We start from the raw sequence: 26,629 nt of genomic DNA on the forward strand, positions 1-26,629 counted from the left end.
CTGTAGTGGCATTTTAATTTGCCTGACTGATATTCATTTCCCCTACTGTTGCTAACACTGGAATATTCCTTGGGGAATCATCATTCCTCTACCCTAATTAATGTGGCTCACATGGAGTAGATTTTTGTGGCTTCAGAACTGAAAGTATGAACATGGCCTGACTAGTCAAAGCATTACACACTCTTCACAGTATTTGATTAAAGATGGCTTCCTAGAGCACCTGGGTGGCTCAGTCGGTTGAGCGTCTGACTTCGGCTCAGGTTATGATCTCACAGCTCATGAGTTTGAGCCCGGCATTGGGCTCTGCTGACAGCTCAGAGCCTGGAGCCTGCTTTGGATTATGTGTCTCCCTCTCTCTCTGCCCCACCCCTGCTTGTGCTCTGTCTCTCTCTGTCTCTCAAAAATGAATAAATGTAAAAAAAATGGCTTCCTATCTCCAACACAGACAATCAAAACTAACAATGGTCATTTGCTGGGGTTAAAGGAGAAGCACTTTCTGTTTTCTTGCCAGACCTTAAACTTCAGAGAATGTAAGCCTAGAACCACTGGTTCTGACTATATAGAAATCAAGTCATAATAGAAAAGAGTAGAGCCAAATGTTGAGAAATAAAGGCATCTGATCTCATAATTTGAAGACCTGAATTATACTTTGCCAGAATATTTGTCATCAAACTTTTAGTGATGTTAGTTAATAGATAATGCCTTTAAAACCAGTTTGAATTTGGGGCACCTAGGTGGCTCAGTCAGGTAAGCATCCGACTTTGGCTCAGGTCATGATCTCACGGTTGGTGAGGGAGTTCGAGCTCCATGTCAGGTTCTGTGCTGACAGTGCAGAGCCTGGAGCCTGCTTTAGATTCTGTGTGTTCCTCTTTCTCTCTGCCCCTCCCCATTATCTTTCTCTCTCAAAAATAAATAATACATTTTTTAAAATTAAAAAAAATAGTTTGAATTATGTGCTACTTACATCAGATATCCCTAAATATATTTGTAATTATTTTGTTATTTATTCATTTCCTTCATACTTCAGTGCAGTAGTCACTTCTCATTATTGCAATGAAACAAGTCATGCAGTGCTCACCAAACATGACAAATCCAAGTAGACCTAGTAAGTCTTTGTTTCACTTTACCTCTCAGGATCACGTGAAAGTGCTTAACACTCCCTTCTTGTTGATGCAACATTAAAAAATTATGGAAAACCAGACTATAGAGGTCTCTGGTAATTATGGAATCTCCTGACTTTTAAGACTTTGTGAAAAAGTCCAACAGGGATCTCAGGGATGTTGACTCTGATTCAATAACAACGACAAACTTTCCCAAGGTGCCAGCTGTCTGTCAGTATTCAGACATGAACTGACTTAGTGATATGAATAATATGTACATTTTTATCTACTATATTAAATTTATAATTTAATTTTGATTACTGTGTATCTTGTTATTTTTTTATATGAGGGTTATTAAAATGACAAGAAATGGGTATGCATATTTCCATGGATCTTTTGAAGAATTTTGATGTGTCTGACTTTAGTGAGTAGATAGTTTGAACCTAGAGATGACTTTTGGTTTTGCAAATGTAGGTTATGTGATGTCTTGCTAAATAATTATAGTAAGGTCTTTAATCTGGTCATCATGTCCGTGTGTGTGTATGTGTGTGTATTCTTTGAGAGTGACAGAAGGATGCCCTAAAAATATATGATAAATGGTAAGATTTGGTAAAAAATATTGATAGAAAAATGTTCAATCCCTGTAAATACATTATATCCAGTGAAAAAATTTAAATATCCCTATAGTCAATGTTTATGATTGTAAATAATCAAAGGGTAAAAATAAATTTGTTAAAAATTCTGTTGGGAGTCACATTGGGAAAATGGTGGAAGAGGGGGGTCCCAGTCCTCATCTCAAACCAAAACACCAATTTAACAATCATCTATGCATTGGTAGACCTTTATTGGTAGAACTTTATGATAGTTCCAGAATCCAGATGAGAGATTACAGCACCTCAGCTGAGCATAGAAAGGAAACTAGATGCACTGAAGTGTAAGAAAAACAGTATTACTTTACCTTAGTCACCTCTCCCCCAAGCATCACAATGGAGTGGAGGAAAGAGAGCAACTTGAGCATCTGATCTCCCCAGCATTTCAGAGATCTACCCAAGAAGTCTGTGTCTAATGCACCTCACCCCATAAATGGAGGGAATCAGCAGCACTAAACTGCCTTAGGAGTAACTAAAAACAGAGGCAGGGGCTCTTAACAACCAGAACATAAATCTCAACAGCCAGCCTGCACCCCCAGCTTCTATAACCCGATAGCTAAAACACAGATAACCCAATTAAAAACTGGGCAAAGTAACTGAAAAGATATTTTTTGCAAAGAAGATATAAATATCCAAAAGGTATATGAAGAGGAGTTCAACATCACTAATCATCAAAGAAATGCAAATGAAAACCGCAATGAAATATCACCTCATACTTGTTAGGATGGTTATTACAAAAAACAAACAAACAAAAAGCAAAGATAATCTTGATGAGGATGTGGAGAAAAGGAACCTTTGTAGATTGTTGGTGAGAATATAAATTGATGTAGCCACAATGGAAAACTGTACGGAGGATCCTCAAACCATTAAAAATATAACTACCATATGATCCTGCAATCCCACTTTTGGGAATATATCTGAAGGAAATTAAATCAGTATCTCAAAGAAATATTTGCACTCCTATGTTCATTGCAACACTAGTCTCTATAGCTAAGATATGGAATCAACCTAAATATCCATTGATGAATGGGTGAGTAAAGAAAATGTGGTATATACATACAATGTAATATTATTCATCCTTATAAAAAGGAAATCTTCATTTGTGATAGCACGGGTTGACTTGAAGAATATTATGGTAAGTGAAATAAGCCAGACACAGAAGCATAAATACTACACAATTGTATATATATGAGGAATCTATAAAATAGTCAAACTCAAAAGCACAAAATTGAATAATGGTTGCCAGGATAGAGAGGAAGGAGAAAATGTGAAGACATTGGTCAAAGGGTACAAAGTTTAAGTTATGCAAAATGAAAACCTTTTAGGGATTATATAACATAGTGACTGTAGTTAATAATATTGTATCCCGTACTTTGAAATTTGCTAAGGGGCATCTGGGTGGCTTAGTCAGTTAAGCCTTGCTTCAGGCCCTGTACTGGCAGTGTGGAAGCCTACTTGGGATTCTCTCTCTCCATCCCTCTGGCACGTTCTCTCTCTCTCTCTCTCCCTCTCTCTCTCTCTCAAAATAAATAAATGAACTTAAAACTTTTAAATAAAATAAAATAAAATTTGCTAAGAAAGTAGACCTTATGTTGTGTTCTTATTACATACACACACACACACACACACACACACACACACACTACATACACACAAATAACAACTAAAGAGGATGGAAGAAAACTTTTGGAGTTAATGGATTTATGTCATTGATTGTGGCGATGGTTTCATGGGTGTGCACTTATATCCAAATTCATCAAGTTGTGTACATTAAATATATACAACTTTTTGTATATCAAGTATATTTCAATAAAGGGGTTAAAAAACCTATTGATGCTGGCAATGTCAGTGAATCTTACATAGTTACAAAATATTTAGATGCAAAATATGAATATAAATATTTTAAAGTGATCTATAAAATAATAATGTGAATAACGATTACCAGCTATTGGGCTTTCCATAAATTTTAGTAAAAAATACATGTTCTGAAGTAAGACTGAATAGTTTAATACTGCAAGGAATATGGTATTCTGCCAAAAATTCACACTAGAATTTATGGTGGAACAGATTTTGTGAAATCATTAAATGCTATTCATTCTGTGCGATAATGTTGTTGTATTGGATTTATTGTGTGTAAAATGATTCCTTATGCTAATTTAAATGGGTGAAGGTTCTGTCATGGCGTCTTCATGCATATGTGCATGAATATTTCCTTATGTTATGCTTGGGTGTACTCCAATCTCATCCAAGAGTGAAAAATGAACTTTGGATGAAATTAGAATTGCTACCAAAACACTGATTTCATCAGATATGAAAATTTTTACATATGCCTTGAATAAAGTGAAGGAACAATTTGTAGACTTGAAAAATTAGGCTCATTCACAAAAACAAAGTAGCACACATTGAGTGCTTGGCATTATGCTTATAATATTTTATGGGAGGAAACAACCATAAGTTGGCATTTGAATGTTAATGTTTATAAATTTTTCAACAGCTTTGTAGTCTGAGCATATATAGTTTGATGTAACACTAAATTACAAGATGTAAGGAATATGTTATAGCTATACGGTAAATAAAAAGGAGGAAAAATTGGACTGTTGAAATTATGAACAACACTTTATGAAGCTCTTGTATGAGAGTAACGCTAGTAGGTTCTCAGTGATATAAAGCTTAAATTAAAAATGTAAAACATAAATTACTACTAGACCATCATGTTGTTTTAGCATTTCATCTTGTTTAGCATTCATATCAGATTTTTTGGTATTAAACAATGTGTTATCATCGCTTTATACTTGTCAAAAATATATTTAAGAATATTCTCCATTTATAATAATTTAGTCTGAGCTTACCAAGTACTTTATTATGTACTGTAATAGTGTTTTCATGCAGAAAAATATTATGGTTCAAAGAGTAGATCCAATTGAAGATGTCAATAATTTGATACATTCTATCCAAAAAAATAACTTTAAAATATTAGGTATTTCATTAAAGAATAAAAATATAATCTTTTTAGACAAATATTTTCTAGAGAAAAATAGTATTATTATGTTTTTCAAAAACTATATTGTAAAATTTATTGTTTTAATTTTTCTGCCCATGATATACTTTAGGGTTTACCTAACAAATATAAATGTTATTTATAAAAAATGTCTTTAATATTAAAATGTAGATTGCTTTTATTTCTTAGAATGCATTTTAATGTTAAAATAATTTTAATTCACCAGTATAGTAAAGCAAATGTGCTAGTCATCAAGTAAATATTTTAAAACTTTATTCAATGCAATTATATTTGTAATGGTTTCACCATTGCGATGTCTCAGTTTTGGCATTATGTGATTACTTATTCCATAGTTTTTTTTGTCCCTAAAAATAACTTATGTATTTAATGAAGACTGAACATGTAATTGTAAATTCCTATGCCAAATCTTTGAAATGGCATGAATTATAAAATAGAAATTCAGGAAATTATAATGGCATAAAATAACTAGATATAGTATTTTTCTGAAAATATATAAGAAATATCTAAATGACAGAAAAGAAATAGGCTTGGTTTCAAGCATGATATCACACACCAGTATGTTTGCAGACGTATTCTAGAAATCATACTTTGATCTATTTCCAAAGGAGGTGGTTATCAATTCGAGGAACAGTCACAAAGAAGTGTGGTAGTGAGTACTCAGGACTGACACTCTAACGCTTAATGGCTTGGCAAGTCTTCAGAAAGTTAAACAGATCTATTATTTGACCTTTCAGTTGTTTTACTAGGTAGTTGCCCAAGAAGAAAGAAAAAATATCTGCATACATGCTTGGACACAAATGTTTATAGTCATTTTATTAGTTATAGTTCAAACCTGAAAACTAGCTAAATGTCTAGATAAGCAAATTGTGTTGTATCTATATCCTGAATATGACTCCATCATAAAAAGGAAAAATACTGTTGTGCCCAACATGGAAGAGACTCGCGTACATTATTCTGAGAGAAAGAAATGATGTACAAAAGAAGATATACTATGTGATTCTGTTTATGCAAAACTCTTGTAATGAAAATATATAGACAGAAAAAAGGATGTAGAGAAATTAAGTAGTACAACAGAAATTTTTAAGTTGATGGAAATGTTCTATATCTTGTTTGTGTTCCAGTTAGATAGGAATATATCTTTGTCAAAATTCATTAAATTATAGGGGCACCTGGGTGGCTCAGTTGGTTAAGTGTCTGACTCTTGATTACAGCTCAGGTCATGATCTCACAGTTCATGAATTTGAGCCCTGTGTCAGGCTCTACACTGACAGTGTGGATCCTGCTTGGAATCCTCTCTCTCTCCTTCTCTCTGCCTTTCCCCTGCTTGCTTCTGTACTCTCTCTCTCAAAATAAATAAAATGAACATGAATTTTTTTAATTCATTAAATTGTATTATTAAAATAAAATAATTATATGAGCTACATAACAAAATAGACAAAGCCTAGGAATAATCTTGAGACTGGAATAGAACAAAGAAAAAACAGGTCACAGAACCTGGTATCACTTATATCACTTATATCACAATGAGATGATATAAGATATATTGTAGAAAAATTAAAAAATCTGTTGCAAATAGATTCTGAATTACAACAGATAACTAAGAGGGCTTTTTAAGAGAAACAATAGAGTGAAGAAAGAGATATTTTAAGTTACATATTCTTTTCCTGTTAATTAACTAACCAATAAATTATAGCATGTGTGTTTGATCTATTAATATTTAAATCAAATTTATATATACATTTTTACTGATTTCTAATACAGGGAACTGAAAATCTTAAATCCATTTACTTACAATTCTTTTTATTTATTTGATTGTATATGTATTTTGAAATTAACAAGACATTATTATTGGCTAGAGTACCTATACATTTGTAATTACATCTTTGCTCTTTTTACTCATTTTTACTCTTTCTGACATTACTCTGATTCCATTTAGATAATTTTCTCCCTATCTAAAGAACTACTGGTGACAAATTCTATTACATTTTTTTTTATATTTATTGGTGGTCCTCATATAGTTAACAAAAGTGCTGCCACCCACCAGCCTTATTTTCTTGAGAGAAGCAAAACAAAGTTCATAATGTTCAAATCAGTAAACATTATTCAGTTATGCTTACTCATAAGAGAAAGTAAGTACTTCACTTAAAGGGGCACCTGGGTGACTCAGTCAGTTGAGCGTCCAACTCGATTTTGGCCCAGGTCATGATCTCAGGTCTTGGGATTGAACCCCAAATCGGGATCTTCACTGGGCATGAAGCCTACTTTAAAAAAAAAAAAGTTCAGGCAAGACAGCCTCTTCTCAAATTTGGGAAGCTCATGCAAGGTAGTCATTGGTACCCAGTGCTATTTTTCTTTGTGAAAATTGGAGCAGTTACTCTCCTGAGTTTACTCTTTGCCTTAAATAAATTGACTGAAGCCCACTTGCAGAATAAGGGGAAGGTTGGAAGACGTCCACAGCATAACTTGGATGGAATGTCCAAAAGCCTACCTATTGTTCTTGAGACAATAGGTACTGACTTTGCCTTTTATATCATATTCTTATTTTGTCAATGCCTACCCCAAATCTCGCTACCAGTTTCATAGGTAGTTTGAACTTTCTCCAGTACAATTTGTTCCCAAATGTGGATGCAAACTCTTAGTAAAGAATTAACCTTCCCCAAAGAGAGATCTCTGTCCCTTGCCCTCCATTACTGGAAATTGATCTCTATGCTCTTAAAATGCCATACATGGTAAGGAGTGCCTTTGTTTGTGTGGTGGCTTTGACCACAAGACAGTCTAATAAAATGACTGGTGATTGGGGTTTGGGGCTATTCAGTATCAGTTCTGCCTTGGAAGGGTCTGGTAGGGCTGAAGACAAAAAGGTCAGCCACATTGGCAGTATGGGATCAATTCTCATTCAAAATTCTAGATACCAAAGCTGGGGTGAACATTCTTGATTGGCAATACCCCCATGCATATTGTCACATTGTTTCCAAGAGGAGTTAACACGTCCATGGCTCCCTGGAGAGAAGACATCTGAACTCTCCCTTTTTGGACCTCTCCTGGACTCTGACCTGACCATCTTTTCCCTCAACTGATTTTTGACTGTATCCTTTCTCAGTAATAAACTGCAGCTATAATTATAACAGCTTCCAATGAGTTCTGTGAGTACTTCTAGCAAAATATCAAGCATATGAATGATTTGCAATTGGTGTCAGAAGTGAGGAAAATCTTGACTGAACTATGTTCCTTCAAATTTCACAGTTGACCAGCTGAGCCCAATATATTTTATTCATCTAAAAACTCACATTATTTTGCTAATAGATTTTACTGAGGTTTGGAGGATGGTGAAGGAGAATTACTGTTCAGAAAAGAATAATTACAGGGATTTCCTTTCTTGATTACCATCTCTGACTTTAATCCCAAAATCTCCAGCCATGTTGCTGGGTCTGATCATCCAGGCCAGGCTCAAAGCTTTTGTATAAACAGAAGCACAATAAGGTGTCTTAACATATAAAATAACAGCTGTCTTTCCAGAAGTAGTATTCAGATCTGTTAAAGAAACAGAGCTAAATGCTAGAAGTCTTTAAAATAAAGAAAGAGCCACTTGGTTTAAACCACTTGGTTTAAAAATAAACCAAGAGCCACTTGGGTGGCTCAGTTGGTTAAGTGTCCAACTTCAGCTCAGGTCATGATCTCGCAGTTCTTGGAGTCGAGCCCCCATCAGGCTCTCTGTTGTCAGTGCAGAGCCCACTTCAGATCCTCTCTCTTCCCCTCTTTTGTTTGAACTCTCTTTCTCTCTCTCAAAAAGGAATAAACAGAGAGAGAGAGAGAAAGAAGAGGAGAAGAGGTTGGGGAAAAATAAGAAAGAAGCTGATTTTACTCTCTTTCAGTTAGGTTTCACCAAAATAGACTATCAGTTCCTGGATGGACAGTTCTCCTAATCCTTATAATGAGAGTTGCCTCAAAATAGATGAACAAGTAATAAAATAGGTAAAAATATTGAAAAGAATATCCAAGAATCCCTACCAGTACAAGTAGATTTAGCAAATAAGTAAGAAGAGGAGTGCAGATTTCAATATAGTAAGTGTTGAATGAATAAGGGAATTAAAAAATCACCATTAAAATACAACTGATGGATTATAAAAGGAGGGAGATACTTTTTAAGTGGAAACAGAAAACTTGTATAATCTAAAATAATTTCTTCAAACTATCCACTAATTTCTGTGGTGGTTTTAACATATGTTCTCAAATTCTCTAATTCTTGTTTCAAATGGTGGAGTGTAATTCTCCTGAGTGTGAGTTGAACCTAATGACTCATTTCTAATGACTAGAGCATAACATGGGAAATTACTTTGGAGAATGCTGAAAGACACTACCTTACCCAATGGTCAAGGTGACCATCACCAATGATCTGTCATATTGATATTAATACCTCTTGATGTGATATGACAAGAAAGTCACATCACTTCTGTAATATTCTGCCCCCAAATCCATAGCCCTAATCATGAAATAACATCAACCATAAGGGAGATTTACAAGATACCTGGCTAGTACTCTTCAGAAATATCAAGGTTATTAATATTAAGAACAGACCCATCAACTGTAACAAAGTGAGGAGGGATGACGATGAGGGGTGCCTGGATGGCTCAGTTGTTTAAGCGGCTGACTTCAGCTCAGGTCATGATCTCACATTTCATGTGTTGGAGCCCCACATCAGACTCCTTGCTGTCAGTGCAGAACCTGCTTTGGATCCTCGAGCTCCCTCTTTTTCAGCTCCTTCTGTCTCTTGTTCTCTCTCTCTCTCTCTCTCAAAAATAAATAAACATTAAAAAAAAAAAAGAGGGATGACATTTCTGGTACCCTGGATTAGACCCAGGATCAGAAAAAGGATATTAGTAGAAAAACTGGTAAACTATGAATAAAGTTTAAGCTTTGTTTAATATTATTATGTCAGTGTTAATTTCATAGAGTTTATAATCACCATGGTTATGTAAATGTTAGCCTTACAGAAAAGTGACTGAAGGGCATAAGGGTACTCTCTGCACTATCTTTTCAGTGGTTTTTGTAAACATAGAATTATTTCAAAATAAAAGTTTAGAACAATCATCAACGATTAACCTTCGTAACAGAATAATTTGCAACCCCATTCTTCACAAACACTATTTTGCTATTCTGCTTTATTTTTTTCTGTGTGTAGAAATATCATCTTGACAACATGCCATCTTGATTTTCTTAGTGTATTGTCAGTGGGTCTTGCCTTCTCTAAAAATAAGCTCCATGACTGTAGGAATTTTGTCAGTTTACTTCACTAAAACATCCACTCTACCTAGAATTTAGTAAATGTTTGTTGAGTTATATTATTCAAATTAAGCATTCTTTACTTTAAAAATACATTTTCGATAGGGGTGCCAGGGTGGCTCAGTCATTTGGGCATCCGACTTAGGCTCAGGTCATATTCTTGCAGTTCATGAGTTTGAGCCCCAGGTCAGGCTCTGTGCTGACAGCTCAGAGCCTGGAGCCTGCTTCCTATACCGTGTCGCCTTCTCTCTCTTTTCCCCTCCCCTGCTCATGCTCTGTCTGTCTCTCTCTCAGAAATAAATAAACATTTAAAAAATACATTTTGGATAGAATATTTCGATCATATTATTTTGAGGTGAAAAAAAATGTTGCAAAGTCCTAGTCAGGTTTGTACAATACAGTTCCCCATGCACAGTATTTAGTCTCAAATTTTTAGGCATAATAAATAAATTTTCTATTTTTTGCTGTTTTTCATATTGAGCATTAGCCATTTCTGGCCACATAATAGATTATCATTAATCATGGTTTACATTATGGGCACTTTTTGCTTATTTCAAAGAGGTAGTTAACTATGTTACTATTGGTTTAAACTATTAATTTATCATTAGATATAAGATGTCACATCATATTGAGTCATAGGAGAGTGGATAGGTCTAGACCATATATTGTTTAGAGTAAAATTAGCCTCATTATTATAAAAATGTAATTACTTTAAATTTATAGTTTAAATGTTATATAAATTATGTTTTCTGCTAAAACTTTAACATATTTTATAATCTTCATATGACAGTAAAATATATGTTTTTTGAGAGAGCTTGTGACATTTTGTTGTCTATACAAATCTTTGACTTTTCACCCATACTTCCTTAAAATTAATTATGTTTGTTCTTGTTTTAGAGCATTTGATACATTATGCAGATATGATTTGTGTATTGGCTACCGAATGTTAAAGTTTATAAAACTGTCTCATCTGTTATTTCAGTGGTAAATCAAATTAATAAAGAATTACAGAAATGAGATGAGAAATAAAACTCCAACATATAATAAGAATTACTTATATTCAATGTAGTGCTGGAAAATTTTACTGAATTTTATCAACAATTATCTTACATCCTAGTAACAAGGAATCTACTTAATGCCATAATGATAATTAATAAATTGGGAATGTTGTTTTAAAATGTTTGCATATAACGGAGTGCCTGGGTGGCTCAGTTGGTTAAATCTCCCACTCTTGATTTCATCTCAGATCATGATCTTGCAGCTCACAGGATCCAGCCCCATGTTGGGCTCTGTGCTGTCAGTGCAGAGCCTGCTTGAAGTTTTTTCTCTTTCTCTCTCTGCCCCTTCCCCACTCTCTCTCACAGGAGCTTATGCATATGTGCTCTTTCTCTCAAAATAAATAAACTTTAAAAAATAAAATAATTACATATACTGTTTATAAATATGCTATTTTGAAATAATTTTAGGCTTTGCAGAGACAGTATAAAAGAGTAGAAGGAAGTTTTCATTTAAACCTCAACCAGTGTCCCTAATGTTAATATCTTATACAACAACAGAACAATTATAAAAACTAAAAACTGAGAGATTAACTCCAGTCAAATACTTTTATCTAAACTGGAGATGTTGTTAGGATTTCACCAATTTCTTCACTAACGTTATCTTTCTGACGTTGGATTGCAAGATCTAGACTGCAAGATCCAATCCAGTATTCCACTTTGTTTTCAGTTGTCCTATCTCTTTAATACCCTCCAATCTATAATAGTTCCTCAGACATTTTTTTTTTGGCTTTTATGACATTGGCACTTTTCAAAAGTACTTGTCAAGTATTTTGTACTTGACATTGTCCCTTAATATATGATGTTTTCTCATGATTAAATTGAAGTTATATATTTTCAGAAATATCAGAGATGATATGTACTTTTTATATATCATTTCTTAACACCAACTGACATAAACCTAGGTCACTTAGTTAATTAAGGTGATGTCTGCTATTTTTCTCCACTTAAAATTTTTTTTCTTTTTGTTAAGTAATGAATATTTTGGGGAGACATCTTAAGACCTGTAAGAAACAATCTTTCCAGAACATGATGTTTGTGTGCAGTTCTTTGGGTCTTTAACCATACATTGTGTACTGAAGTTATTCAGGTCAACTCTTTTCTTCTCTACCTCCTCAAGTGCTAGTATACCATCCTTTTGTAACACAAGTAAATTCCCTGATCAGTCTGTGTTCCATCTTGAATACCCTGCACACCCTGATTAAACTTTTCAAATATAATTCACTCTGTGTGTTGTGATACTGTATAGGTTTTGACAACTGTATATAGTCATTTTTCTACCACTGCAATAACAACAGAATAGTTTTGTAGACCCCCAAATTCCCTCAATCTGTCTCTTTTAACCAGTTCTATCTCCACTTCCAACCTCCGGCAAACTTGATTTCTTTTACATTTCTGTATTTTTGCCCTTTTCAGAATATCATATAAATGTAATCATCCAATAAATTTTCTTATGCATTTAGCCCCTTTCTTTTAGCAACATGAATATGAAAAGTGAAAGTTGCAGCTGCTTTAACTTCCTTTACAGTAAGTACCTTTTAATGTAAGATTTGATGATTTTACTCATTCTATTGAATGCAGTGACACCTCATTATGGTTGTAATTTGTATTTCTCTGATGCTTAAAAGTGTTTAGCACCATTTTATATGCTTATTTGCCATTAATATATTTTCATTATTAATTTGTTCAGATCTGCTGTATGTTTTTAATTTGATTGCTTGCTTTTTTATTAGTTTGTTTTAATTGCTTCTCTGTCTAGTATAGATATTAGTTCTTTATCAGGTGCTTTGGAAATATTTACTCCTAATCTGTGCCCTATTTTTTTAGCATTTTTCTAACAATGTCTTTCACGCAGTAAAGTTTTTAACTTTAATGAAGTTAAATTGTCATATATATATATATATATATATATATATATATTTTTTTTTAAGTATCATGCATTTTATGTTACAAACTCTTAGCCAAATTCAAGGTCACTCAGATTTTCACCTAACTTTTTTTCTAGAAGTTGTATAGTTTAAAATTTGCTATTTATATCTAGGCAATGATTTATTTAAAGACAAATTTATATAAGACATGAAGTATATGTGTAAATTTCCTTTATTTTGTCTATATTAAAGTCCAAATGTTCCAGGGAAATTGTCTTGAAAATACTATCCTTTGTTGAAATGCATTTTCATCTTTGTCCAAATCTCTTCAATGTATTTGTGTGAGACTATCTATGAAGTCTCTATTCTGTTCCATTGATCTCTGTGTCTAACATTTCAACAATACCATATTCTCTTGAATATCATAGTTTTATTTATAAATTATAATAAAGTTAGGATAAGTCCTACACATTTGTACCTTTTTATTTTTTTCAAAATTGTTACAGATACACCGAGTCTTCTAGTCCACAAGCATGATATGTCTTTTTATTTGTTTGGGTGTTTTCTGGTTTCTTTCATCAGTGTTTTGAGGATTCATCATACATATCTTGCAGATATTTTTGTTGGAATTGTATCTATCTAAGTATTTTGCTCTTTTATGCTAATATGTTATTTTTATTTTAAATTTCAGTTTTTATTGCTGTGAATTCCATGGACATGGAATTAATTATTGTATATTGACATTTTATTCTGCAACTATTCTAAATTTTTTTAATGTTTATTTATTTTGAGAGACAGAATGAGCGGCAGAGGGGCAGAGAGAGAGAGAGAGGGAAACATAGAACATGAAGCAGACTCCAGGCTCTGAGCTGTCAGCACAGAGCCCGATGCCGGGCTCAAACTCACAAGCCGAGAGATCATGACCTGAGCGGAAGTCAGATAATCAACCGACTGAGCCACCCAGGCGCCCCTGCAATTATTCAAAAATCACATTGATTTTGTTGTGAGTCTTGTTTCTTTCTTCTGCTAGTTTTGGGCTTAATTTGATCTTCTTTTCTAGAATCTTAAGGTAAAAGCTTACATTACTGATTTGAGACCTTCCTTTTTTTTTTCTTAATAAGTATTTTGTGCTTACATTTTTTTAAATCACAGATTTGCTTTATCCCATAAATTTCAATATGATATATTTTAATTTTTATTTAGTTGAAATAATAATAACTATTATTATTGTTATTATTATTATTATTATTATTTTAGAGAGAGAGTGAGAGCATGAGCAGGGAGAGGGGCAGGGAGAGAGAATCTTAAGCAGGCTCCATACACAGCATGGAGGCCTACACAGAGCTCAATCCCATGACCCTGGGATCATGACCTGAGCTAAATTCAAGATTCAGATGCTTAACCGACTTAGCCACCCAGGCACCCCATTTTTGTTTTTCTGCTGTTGTTGTTTGGTTGTTTTTTTTAGTTGAAATTATTTTTTAACTTTCTGTTATACTTTCTTTATGATCCATAAATTAATTAGAAGTGAATTGTTTTATTTCTAAATGTTTAGAAATTGTATGTACGTAGCATTCTATTGGTTCATAGTTTAAATTATTTGTAGTTGAGTTTTGTGTAATTTCTTTTAAATGTGCTAATGTTTGTTTTAGGATGCAGGATATGATCACTGTTAGTGAATGGTGTATGTGCACTTGGGATAAATGTATATTTTGTTGTTGATCCATTGTGTGTCAATTAGGCAAAGTTGGTTGATAGTATTGTTCAGGGATTATACATCCATTGTGGTTGTCTGCCTATATATTCCATCCATTACCAACAGAAGAGTTTTAAAGTCTGGGATGATTCTGGATTTGTTTCCTTTTCTTTAAATTCTGTCAGTTTTTGCACCATGCATATTGAAACACTGTTGTTAAGTACATACATATAGTTCTCTAGCTTTATTTTGTTTAATATTTGAATGGTATAATTTCCCCTATCTTTTTACTTTATAGCTGTCTATTTCTTTATATTTAAGTAGGTTTCCAGTAGGCAGCATATAGTTCGATTTTTCTCTAATCCAATCTGACAATATTTTAATTGGTTTACTTGCATAAGCAAATTTAATGGGATAATTGATATGAATAATTTGCTATGTAGTTCCACTTTTTCTGACTTCTCTTAGCTTAACTGAGTATATTTTTATGATTCTATTTCATCTCCTCTATTAAATATTTTATGTCATTAATTTCTTAGCTTATCTTTATTATCTCATTCCTTCTTATTTCTTTCATTATTTTGCTGTTCTTTATTATTTATATGATGCATACCTTATTCATTTTCAACTTTCCTTCTTGTAACATATGCCTTTACATCTATAATTTCTCTCAAAAGACACTGAACTACATCATCAAGATATTATATATTATATATTTGTTATTGTTAAGTTCAAAATCCTCTCTAATTTCAAACCTTATTCCTTCCTAATGTGTTATTTAAAAATGTATTGCATACTTCCAAACAGATAGAGATTTTTCTACTTATCTTTTCTTGTTACTGTTTTCTAGTTCTTGTTAGAGGGATCATAAGCTGTTCTGCATAATTAACTTTTTTGAAATATATTGAATTTATTTTTACATCTTAGCATATGATCACTATTTCTAGCTGTTTCATGTATATAGGTAAAGAATGCATATTGTGTCATTGATGTGTGCGGTATTTATTATGTTTTAATGTTTTTTTAAGAGAGAGGTGTGAGTAGAAGAGGGTCAGAGAGAGAGGGAGAGATAGAGAATACCAAGCAGGCTCCACACCGCTAGCACAGAGCCGATACAGGGCTCGAACTCATGAACCACAGGATCATGACCTGAGCCAAACCGAGAGTCAGACACTTAACCAACTGACCTATCTAGGCCCCCGTACTATTTTATTTTTTATTCAGTTACTTAAGATAATGGAATGTTATTTAAGGAAACAATGACTTGCTATATTAGATTGAGAGAGTGGAAGATTAAATTTGTAAGACCTAATGCTACTCTCAGTTATCAGTTATCAGTATAGTTATTGCTAATTTGTGAACACCCAACTGAGTAATGATTTTCCTAAAGGAATTATCTACCTTTGTACACCAATGTCTTGTATAAAGTCTAGCACATGGTACAAACTTGACTAATGGCTGTTAAATTGAATTTAAATAACCATCTTTTGAAACTCTCTTTTTCAGTTTATTCACTTATACCAGTGAATTTTTTAAAAAAAGAGTATATTTCTTTATTTTGAGAGAGAGGGGCAGGGGAGAGGGGCAAAGAGAGAAGGAGAGAATTACAAGCAGGCTCTGCACTCATCACAGAGCCCTAGGCAGGACTTGATCTCACAACTGTGAGCTCAAATCAAGAGTTGGATGCTTAACTGACCAAGACACCCAGGCACCCCTACCAATGAAATTCTGAGCACTGACTTCGTGTCAGGCACTCTTGTAGATGTGTGGGCTACAAAGATGAAAAATATAGTCTTATCCTCAGAAATTCTCAATCTACCAGAGGAAAAAGACAAATGTGTAGTAATACTTGGATTTGACTGATTGCTAGAGCAGAATGCTCAGCATTGACTTCATATTAGAATCGTCAGAAGAGTTAAAAAAGAAATCTCATGCCCCAAACCCTTTGAATAATAATATTTGCGAGTGGTTTCAGGTCATCAGTACTTTAAAATGGCCTACCAAGTAATCTTAATGTGCAAAAGGTTCAGAGATAACTGTGCTTGAGGCAGGCAAGTTGATAAGGAAGATGTTGATAATAAAGCCTAATAGTTATACTAATTAAATTAGTTTTGTTATTTGTATTGTTCAGATTTTTATACATTTAATTAATTTATGTTTTGCTGTTCTAGTCTAAGATTTGTCTCTCTATTTAGTAAAAGCAATTTTCTTATTCTATTTGTATAGATTTAGGCTCATTTTACATATATATATATATATATATATATATATATATATATATTTTATTTTTGGTCAAATTAAACACTTCACCAATATGACTAATAGTCACTAGAATGCTCTTGCTTTAAAGTCTACTATGGATGCATTAATACAATTATACCAGTATGAAATTTTTTAGTTCTTGCAGTGAGACACCATTTTCTTTTTTAAACTGTCACTTTTCTATTATTTGGCCCTCCAGTTTACTAATTTGGTCTTATATGTTCAATGTGCTATACCCATACATTAAGTTCTTTATTTTAGACATTATAGCTTTGTCCAGGATGTCCATTTGATTATTTTTGTAGTGTCCAAAGATTGGTTGAAATTTTCCATTTTTTTCATGTATTTTCATTCTTTATTTTCTATTTTTTGTAGATCCAACCTTTCTCAATATATTAAAACTTACTGAATATATATATGAGTTTTTTAACTCTCTATTATTAGATAACTCTAATATCTGAATATCTCATGTTCTTGTTTTTTTGTTCTGTTTTTGTTTTAATTTGAGTTTTAGTTAGATTGTCTTTGTATCTCTTGTGATTGGTTGAGTAGCAGACAGCAAAAGGAAAAAGTATAGAGGAACTTTGTATATCCTCTGAATGGATACTTTATTCTTACAGTGAATTCTTTCTACTCCTTCTGGCCAGACATTAGGGTTGACACAGGCCATCCAGATTGCACAAGCAGGGAGTGAGATCATTTTAATCTAGTCTGTAATATTGTGAAGATTGGGTTTATTTCTGGTTCACTCTCATGCCTTGGATCCAACTTAAAATCTGGGCGTTTGGTAGGGCTCACTTAAATCTCAGTTGCTAATATTTTGGCTCCAAGAGCCTGTTGACTATCCTCAACTTCTTAGTATTATAGCCACAACTTTAAAGAAAGTGCTTTAAGAATTAATGTGGGTCTGTGTCAATAAGCTTGTCACTGTTACTCCCTTTCTCCGACTGTTTGGTCCTACAAAACCTAGTGATTCCATGACCCCAGATAATCTAGTCTGCTGTTACTGGAAGAAGAAATCCCTCTTGTACTTTGAATATTGTCAATATTTAGAAAATTGTATTCTTATAAATGTTATCATTTTTTCTGTTTCTAAAAATGAAAAAAATATATGAATATTTACAATATAAATATTACATTATATATGTGTGCATCTATAGTAATATAGTTTGTAGAGTTGAGAATTCTACCTTACATCACTAAGTTGATGCCTCTCTAAGTACATATACTTTAAAAACAAGCTTTATAATTTCACACCTTAAAGGGATTTAGTCTTTTTATTATACCCTTAACTAATAATATTCATTTCTGTATGTATATATGTATATATACATATGTACATATGTATATATACACATGTACATATGTATGTATATATATGTATTTTTGTGCCAGTGTCTTTACTTTTCTTTTTTTTTTAATTTTTTTTTTTAACGTTTATTTATTTTTGAGACAGAGAGAGACAGAGCATGAACGGGGGAGGGGCAGAGAGAGAGGGAGACACAGAATCGGGAGCAGGCTCCAGGCTCTGAGCCATCAGCCCAGAGCCCGACGCGGGGCTCGAACTCACGGACTGTGAGATCGTGACCTGAGCCGAAGTTGGACGCTCAACCGACTGAGCCACCCAGGCGCCCCAAAGTGTCTTTACTTTTCTATGAGGGAAGAATTCGGCATGAAAAATAGTTTACAAATTGAAAAAAAAAATGTTGTTTTGGGGGTGTCTGGGTGACTCAGTCAGTTGAGCATCCCACTCTTGATTTCAGCTCAGGTCATATCTCACAGTTTGTGAGTTCAAGCCCCCTGTTGGGCTCTGTGCTGATAGTGCAGAGCCTGCTTGGGATTCTATCTCTCCCTCTCTCTGCCGCTTTCCCATTGGTATGCACATGCGCACGCTCTCTCTCTCTCTCTCACTCTCTCTCTCTCAAAATGAATAAACATTTTTAACAAGTTTGTTGTTTTCACTTCTACATTTTTACTCTATCTCTTCTTATCCTCATTTCCTCTTTGCCATTTTCCCTTCTTTATTTTAATCTACCTCTTTCTCTTTGGCCTTTTTAAAAAAAATTTTTTTTATTGTAAGTGTTAATGATAATGAATAAGGGGAAAATGTTTTTGACACTGCAAAGTGAAATCTAAGCAACATCTAAATATACCTTGGATTTTCTTAGATGACTGTACACTACCGTTAAACAAACATCATTATTTCTGAATTCATTTGCAATCATCACCAGCTCCTCTATTTTGAATTCATATATGATGTCAAATATTCCCTCAAGAGAATATAATATTTTTATACTATTTTTCTTTTATTCACAAAAGCAGTCTAAAACTTAACTTCTTTGAGCCTCAGTTATCTAAAACTTAAAATGAGGGGTTTTATTAAAAAATCCTTAACTCTCCTTTAAGTTCTTTAGTTAGAGTTGTCATTCAAATCAAATATGTATAGAATTCTTAAAAAATGTTTACAATACACTTGCTATTGTTTTATCTATATGCTGTAACCAAGATGTTCATGGTGGTTTGCACTTTTCTATAGCAAAAAAAAAAAAAAAAGCCAAAGTAATTGCAAAATTGGTTAGATATGTACATGTCACTGTGTATGTAGCAACTAAAAACAGCCCATCTATTAAACAGAATATAGAACAAAAATAGTAAAGCCGATGATTTGTTTATCTTAATATTCTCCTTTATTATGCTGCAATGTTTCAAGAATAAACATTTACTTAGAATTTGTAATCATATACAACTCTGAGCACATTCATGCTTGGGACACTTCCATAGCTAAAACTGAAACAAAGGGAGGAAGGTAACATAATTGAGTTTCAAAAGCCTAGGCATTAATTTATGTCTTTCTGAAATAAGATCAATTCTATTAATTATATTCCAAATATAGGAAAATAGAAATGCCTGAACTGTTAGGATATAAAAAAGCAGGGATATTGTGCATAGTAAAGTAGGTTAGTGTGGGAGAATCAATGTGTCTTTCCAATAATATCTACCACAAATATCACTCAAAGGCAGTTTCAATTGGTATATAAGGGTTACTTCTGAAGTATTGTATTTTCCACTGAGATTTCTCTTTGAGATATTACCTAACTTGATCTATATATTAGGTACTGAATTTAACTTCTAAATGACTATTGATCTTTTCCAAAATACACAGTAAATAAAATACAGCCTTCTAAATTTATTTAAACAATGTATTAAACTCTGAAAGCAATTTCTGTATCAGGGGCCAAATAATCCAGAGAAGTCTCACAATAAGTCTTACTGATTGGAACTGATTTCATGGAATAATATCCATGAAGTGGTTTGATGAAAATATTCACTTAGATGCATGAGTTTTAAGATATTAAACATTAATGGGGTACCTGGGTGGCTCAGTCGGTTGAACATCTTACTTCAGCTCAGGTCATGATCTCACTGTTCCTGAGTTTGAGCCCCGCTTCAGGCTCTGTGCTGACAGCTCAGGGCCTGAAGCCTGCTTTCGATTCTGTGTCTCCCTCTCTCTCTGCTCCTCCCCTGCTCACATTCTATCTCTCTCTCAAAAATAAATAAAGATTAAAAAAAACTTAAAAAAAGATATTAAACATTAATGTGTTTCTTAAATAACACATCTAATTGTTGGAGATTTCTTGAATATAGTCATGCTGGTTTTAATTGCACATAGCTTCAGTAAAGGAAAGACAATAACTCTATAAAGAAAAAAATCTAAATTTGAAACATAAATATTTTCTCCCATTGAACTCCAACTTCACCAAATTTGCATATTTGTGCAGAAAAGCCATCATGCCAATCTTTCTGTGTTCCTACTGTCAGCATTTTGTAGAAAAAAAAAATCAGAAGTGTAATGAGCAATCTTATATTTTAGTTAAATCACCCAGATGTTCTCTCTTATTATAATTTTTCCCTGGGTAATAGGAAGAACAGGTGGTTGGTTGTATGCTGGCAAAAAGAAAAAGGAAAGGGTGATTTTTTAAAATTTCTGTAAATTGTCCCAAGTCAGTTATTCCAAAAGTCACAACTCTTCCAACAGGAATATGTTTCTTTCTAAGCTGCTTAATTCTGCCAAATTCTATTTCAGCCTATTTCATATCTGGGTCTTTGCCACAAACACAAACTGTTCTGTGGTCAGTGTGTTAAAACAATGATCCAGAAACAGTCTGTTTGCATCAGTTTTAACCCAAAATATATTCTGTATTTCTTGCCAAACTGCCAACACTGTGGTTTAAATTCACTGCTCAAAACTTGAAAATTCAGGTCCTTTCTATAATATAAATGTATTTTTTATTTCCACTATTCTTTTGGGTTCTCTTTGCATCATAAAGAATCTGTTCAGTACCAAAAAGAAAAAAATTATCCTCCCCCGAAGAGAAAAAATTATCCTCCCCCCAAAATAGAATAAAATCTCACTTCTAAATATAGCAAACATCTCCAAAAATTTCTAGACTGTTCTAGCTAAATATGCTAAAAATACTGTGTTTAAGGTACATGAGCAAGTGCATTTATCACAAATATGCCATTTTGTTTATTGAGAATATTATTTTTAAGAAATGAAAAATATTTGCTATTTAGCAATTACAAATTTAACATTAAATACTGAGATTTGAATATGCATTAAGATCTATTTCAGTTTGGATTTCTAATACCCTTATATCTAGACTCTGTAAAGAGGTTATCTTTCTCTGGCAGAGTGATATAAGTGAGACAAGTAGCATAGTAGAGCGTGAAGTTTTTCTCTAAACAAAAACAAAAAAAGAGGAAAGGAAGGAAAGAAGAGAGTGAGATAAAAGGAAGGAAGGAGGGAGGGAGGGAAGCAAGGAATATAGAAAGGAAGGAAAGGAGGAAGAAAGGAAGGAAGGAAGGAAGGAAGGAAGGAAGGAAGAATAATGTAAGCTGGAGGTAGCAAACTTTTCCCTTAAAGGGCCAAATAGTAAGTATTTTAGTCTCTGTGAGCTATAAGGTAACAGCTCTTCAACTCTGTGTTTGTAGAAAACTTATAAACAAATTAGTGTGGATGTGTTCTAATACAGCTTTATCTATAAAAGCAGATTGTGGGCTGGATTTAATCCACAGACCATTGTCAGTCTCAGATGTAAGAGAATGTGATAGAGATTTACATATGCTTGATTCTGAATGTATTTTTTGAATGAATGATATTGGTTAACAGTATATCTCTTTTTGCATTATATAGTATTTATCTGAAACATAATCTACTAATCTTATCATTATTTATATTTCCTTTAATTTTTCTCATGGAAAAATTATTATAAAGATATTTGCAGTTTAGAAGTAATTCACAGAGAAAACATATTAAATGTTCAAATGTAAGTGACGAGGGAAAATAGAAAAATTTCTGTATTAAAACAAATTTTTCACAAATAAAAGTGTGTGAATAATTCAGGTCAACTCTGTGTTATAAGACCTGTTTATTGCCTTTTCATTTAAAGATACTGATTTTGACATAATGATAGCTTAGTACCTATTGTATCTATGAACTTAAAATACTTTTCCACTAGAAAAAATGTCAGATGCAGTTTTATTGTCATCTTAAACTCAATTTTTTTTCTATATTTTATGCCTTATGTGTTTAATTTTCTGTGAAAAGTGTGTTTCACATTTGATCCACATTTAGTTTCCCACCTTGGAAAATTATTCAACAGAGAACATTAACAGGCATTATATATATAAATGTAAGAGAAAGAGAAATAGAAAAGGTAAACCTATTAAAACTATAATTACTGTTGATTCTCTACAAAAGATAATTCCACATTTTTTATTTTCTTTGTTCTTAATTTAAAATGAAGTTCTTGAAAAACAAGGTTCCGGAAGATGGCGGCGTAGGAGGACGCGGGGCTCACAGCGCGTCCTGCCGATCACTTAGATTCCACCTACACCTGCCTAAAGAACCCAGAAAACCGCCAGAGGATTAGCAGAAGGGAGTCTCCGGAGTCAAGCGCAGACTAGAGGCCCACGGAAGAGGGTAGGAAGGGCGGCGAGGCGGTGCGCGCTCCACGGACTGGCGGGAGAGAGCCGGGGCGGAGGGGCGGCTCGCCGGCCAAGCAGAGCCTCCGAGTCGGGCTGGCAAAAGCGGAGGGGCCGGACGGACTGTGTTCCGACAGCAAGCGCGACTTAGCGTCTGGGAGGTCATAAGTTAACAGCTCTGCTCGGAAAGCGGGAAGGCTGGAGGACAAAGGGAGGGAGAGCTGCTGAGCCCCCGGACGGCAGAGCTCAGCTTGGCGGGGAACAAAGGCGCCAGCGCCATCTCCCCCGCCCATCCCCCAGCCAAAATCCCAAAGGGAACCAGTTCCTGCCAGGGAACTTGCTCGCTCCGCGCAAACACCCAACTCTGTGCTTCTGCGGAGCCAAACCTCCGGCAGCGGATCTGACTCCCTCCCGCTGCCACAGGGCTCCTCCTGAAGTGGATCACCTAAGGAGAAGCGAGCTAAGCCTGCCCCTCCACCCCCCGTGCACCTTGCCTACCCACCCCAGCTAATACGCCAGATCCCCAGCAACACAAGCCTGGCAGTGTGCAAGTAGCCCAGACGGGACATGCCACCCCACAGTGAATCCTGCCCCTAGGAGAGGGGGAGAGAAGGCACACACCAGTCTGACTGTGGCCCCAGCAGTGGGCTGGGGGCAGACATCGGGTCGGACTGCGGCCCCGCCCACTAACTCCAGTTATACACCACAGCACAGGGGAAGTGCACTGCAGGTCCTCACCACGCAAGGGACTCTCCAAAATGACCAAACGGAAGAATTCCCCTCAGAAGAATCTCCAGGAAATAACAACAGCTAATGAACTGATCAAAAAGGATTTAAATAATATAACAGAAAGTGAATTTAGAATAATAGTCATAAAATTAATCGCTGGGCTTGAAAACAGTATACAGGACAGCAGAGAATCTCTTGCCACAAAGATCGAGGGACTAAGGAACAGTCACGAGGAGTTGAAAAACGCTTTAAACGAAATGCAAAACAAAATGGAAACCACGATGGCTCGGCTTGAAGAGGCAGAGGAGAGAATAGGTGAACTAGAAGATAAAGTTATGGAGAAAGAGGAAGCTGAAAGAAAGAGAGATAAAAAAATCCAGGAGTATGAGGGGAAAATTAGAGAACTAAGTGATACACTAAAAAAAAATAATATACGCATAATTGGTATCCCAGAGGAGGAAGAGAGAGGGAAAGGTGCTGAAGGGGTACTTGAACAAATTATAGCTGAGAACTTCCCTGAACTGGGGAAGGAAAAAGGCATTGAAATCCAAGAGGCACAGAGAACTCCCTTCAGACGTAACTTGAATCGATCTTCTGCACGACATATCATAGTGAAACTGGCAAAATACAAGGATAAAGAGAGAATTCTGAAAGCAGCAAGAGATAAACGTGCCCTCACATATAAAGGGAGACCTATAAGACTCGTGACTGATCTCTCCTTTGAAACTTGGCAGGCCAGAAAGGCTTGGCACGATATCTACAGTGTGCTAAACAGAAAAAATATGCAGCCGAGAATCCTTTATCCAGCAAGTCTGTCATTTAGAATAGAAGGAGAGATAAAGGTCTTCCCAAACAAACAAAAACTGAAGGAATTTGTCACCACGAAACCAGCCCTACAAGAGATCCTAAGGGGGATCCTGTGAGACAAAGTACCAGAGACATCACTACAAGCATAAAACATACAGACATCACAATGACTCTAAACCCATATCTTTCTATAATAACACTGAATGTAAATGGATTAAATGCGCCAACTAAAAGACATAGGGTATCAGAATGGATAAAAAAACAAGACCCATCTATTTGCTGTCTACAAGAGACTCATTTTAGATCTGAGGACACCTTTAGATTGAGAGTGAGGGGATGGAGAACTATTTATCATGCTCCTGGAAGCCAAAGAAAGCTGGAGTAGCCATACTTATATCAGACAAACTAGACTTTAAATTAAAGGCTGTAACAAGAGATGAAGAAGGGCATTATATAATAATCACAGGGTCTATCCACCAGGAAGAGCTAACTATTATAAATGTCTATGCGCCAAATATCCGAGCCCCCAGATATATAAAACAATTACTCATAAACATAAGCAACCTTATTGATAAGAATGTGGTCATTGCAGGGGACTTTAACACCCCACTTACAGAAATGGATAGATCATCTAGACACACAGTCAATAAAGAAACAAGGGCCCTGAATGATACATTGGATCAGATGGACTTGACAGATATATTTAGAACTCTGCATCCCAAAGCAACAGAATATACTTTCTTCTCGAGTGCACATGGAACATTCTCCAAGATAGATCATATACTGGGTCACAAAACAGCCCTTCATAAGTTTACAAGAATTGAAATTATACCATGCATACTTTCAGACCACAATGCTATGAAGCTTGAAATCAACCACAGGAAAAAGTCTGGAAAACCTCCAAAAGCATGGAGGTTAAAGAACACCCTACTAACGAATGAGTGGGTCAACCAGGCAATTAGAGAAGAAATTAAAATATATATGGAAACAAATGAAAATGAAAATACAACAATCCAAACGCTTTGGGATGCAGCGAAGGCAGTCCTGAGAGGAAAATACATTGCAATCCAGGCCTATCTCAAGAAACAAGAAAAATCCCAAATACAAAATCTAACAGCACACCTAAAGGAAATAGAAGCAGAACAGCAAAGGCAGCCTAAACCCAGCAGAAGAAGAGAAATAATAAAGATCAAAGCAGAAATAAACAATATAGAATCTAAAAAAACTGTAGAGCAGATCAACGAAACCAAGAGTTGGTTTTTTGAAAAAATAAACAAAATTGACAAACCTCTAGCTAGGCTTCTCAAAAAGAAAAGGGAGATGACCCAAATAGATAAAATCATGAATGAAAATGGAATGATTACAACCAATCCCTCAGAGATACAAACAATTATCAGGGAATACTATGAAAAATTATATGCCAGCAAATTGGACAACCTGGAAGAAATGGACAAATTTCTAAACACCCACACTCTTCCAAAACTCAATCAGGAGGAAATAGAAAGCTTGAACAGACCCATAACCAGCGAAGAAATTGCATCGGTTATCAAAAATCTCCCAACAAATAAAAGTCCAGGACCAGATGGCTTCCCAGGGGAGTTCTACCAGACATTTAAAGCAGAGATAATACCTATCCTTCTCAAGCTATTCCAAGAAATAGAAAGGGAAGGAAAACTTCCAGACTCATTCTATGAAGCCAGTATTACTTTGATTCCTAAACCAGACAGAGACCCAGTAAAAAAAGAGAACTACAGGCCAATATCCCTGATGAATATGGATGCAAAAATTCTTAATAAGATACTAGCAAATCGAATTCAACAGCATATAAAAAGAATTATTCACCATGATCAAGTGGGATTCATTCCTGGGATGCAGGGCTGGTTCAACATTCGCAAATCGATCAACGTGATACATCACATTAACAAAAAAAAAGAGAAGAACCATATGATCCTGTCAATCGATGCAGAAAAGGCCTTTGACAAAATCCAGCACCCTTTCTTAATAAAAACCCTTGAGAAAGTCGGGATAGAAGGAACATACTTAAAGATCATAAAGGCCATTTATGAAAAGCCCACAGCTAACATCATCCTCAACGGGGAAAAACTGAGAGCTTTTTCCCTGAGATCAGGAACACGACAGGGATGCCCACTGTCACCGCTGTTGTTTAATATAGTGCTG

The sequence above is a fragment of the Panthera uncia genome, chromosome B1 (genome assembly GCF_023721935.1).
Source record: "Panthera uncia isolate 11264 chromosome B1, Puncia_PCG_1.0, whole genome shotgun sequence".
NCBI lineage: Eukaryota > Metazoa > Chordata > Mammalia > Carnivora > Felidae > Panthera > Panthera uncia.